Source organism: Chiloscyllium plagiosum, chromosome 12 (assembly GCF_004010195.1).
Source record: "Chiloscyllium plagiosum isolate BGI_BamShark_2017 chromosome 12, ASM401019v2, whole genome shotgun sequence".
Lineage (NCBI taxonomy): Eukaryota > Metazoa > Chordata > Chondrichthyes > Orectolobiformes > Hemiscylliidae > Chiloscyllium > Chiloscyllium plagiosum.
In genome coordinates, this window is record NC_057721.1 from 85,536,852 (window position 1) to 85,538,958 (window position 2,107).

Here is a 2,107-nt window from a genome sequence, read left to right on the forward strand (position 1 = left end):
GAACCCGGGTCTCTGGCGCTGCGAGGCAGCAGTGCTAACCACTGTGCCACCGTGCCGCCCACCATCCTGCCATCCTTGCCCGGTCTGGTCTACATGTCACTCCAGGTCCATATCAATGTGGTTGACCCCCAGTGGCCTAGCAAGCCACTCAGTTACAACAAGCACTACAAAGTCTCAACAAAGAAATGAAACTGGACAGATCACCTGGCTTTGATCTTGGAACCTGAATACACAACAGCAGATATAGCACTGTCAACCCTGCAAAGTCCTCCTTACTAACATCTGGGGCCTATTGCCAAAGTTGAGAGAGCTGTCTCACAGATTAGTCAAGCAAATGTCTGACAGTCACATTCATGGAATCATGCAGCGTTCCCAACCCCACCATCACCAGCCCTGGATATGTCATCTCTCACTGGTAGGACAGATCCAGCAGAGGTGGTGGCACAGTGGCATACAGTTGGAACAGAGTTACCCATGAGTCTTCAACATTGACCTCTGACCCCATGAAGTCTCATGGCTTCAGGTTACAACATGGACAAGGAAACCTCTTACTCACTACCAACTACAATCCTCCCTCAGCTGATGAATCTACTCCTCCAATTGAACAACAGTTGGAAGAAACACTGAGGGTGACAGCACTGTAAAATGTTCTCTGGGTAGGGGATTTTTATGTCCACCACCAAGAGTGGCTTGGCAGCAGCACTCCTGATCGAGCTGGTCGGGTCCTAAAGGACATTCATTTTCCTCATCCAAACCATGAATATCAGCACTGATCCCTGTAGCACTCACTAGTTACAGGCCAAAACTGTATATAATATCTCTGGTGTGGTTTCACAAAAGTCTTGAATAACTACAGGAAGACATCCCTAATTCTGAACTCAAATCCTCTTGTAATAAAGGTAATATAACATTCACCTTCTGAATTGCTCAGTGCACCTGTCCCTGTCTACATTCACTGACTGAAGTACAAGGACACCCAGATCCTTTTGAATGTGCACACTTCCCAACATATCACTATTCACTGATACTCTGCTATTCTGTTTTTCACACAAGGTGTATAACAGCCTAACTATCCATTTCTACTGCATCAGCATGTGTTTGTCCACTCACACAACTTCAGGAGAAACTAAGGCCTGCAGATGCTGGAGATCAGAGTCAAAAGGAGTGGTGCTGGAAAAGCAAAGCCCGTCAGGCAGCGTCCGAGGAGCAGGAGAATCAACATTTCGAGCAGAAACTCCTTATCACTGCACCCCCCAGGTCATCTCCTCTGCCCTGAAGCTCTTCAGCCACATCCTGAAACAGATTCACTACCACAGCCACATCTCCTCCCTCAGCGCCTGCCTATGGAACCAACTGATCCCGCATGGACTCTGGACTACATTCAGACCATCACAATTTGGATCTAACCAGGACAACCAGTACCTACAACAAATGCAAAGCCTCCAGAAACAGTTCTCCCTCTGGATGCTCCACTCCACGCTCACAGCAATGCACTGCCACCTAGTCTCCCTGCAGTCAGCCTGGCCCAGCTCAGGGCCACACTCTCCCAGACCTGCAAAGGACCTTTGCTGTTCTTCATCCTGAGAAGAATCCACTCAACAAAGAACGTAAGTACGCAAAACTTTCATGTTCTGACCTGCAAACTCGGGATTCCTCAATCATTCCAGAATCTTCTCACAGCCTCCAGAACCGGTCGGACACCATTAGTCATGCAGCCGCACTAACCACCACCACCGCAGCAAACAATGACGTAACTTTTGCTCAGGCCGATAGCAGACCGCAGCCAGCGTCAACTATACCACCTCCATGATTGCTGCCAGGATCACCACCCCCACAATAACCACCCCCACAATAACCACCCCCACAATCGTTAGTCATGCAGCCGCACTAACCACCACCACCGCAGCAAACAATGACGTAACCTTTGCTCAGGCCGATAGCAGACCGCAGCCAGAGTCAACTATACCACCTCCATGATTGCTGCCAGGATCACCACCCTCACAATAACCACCCCCACAATAACCACCCTGGATAAAGGGGGCGCAGTGGTAGTCTGGCGCACTGACCTCTACATCGCTGAAGCCAAACGCCAACTCGAGGACACCTC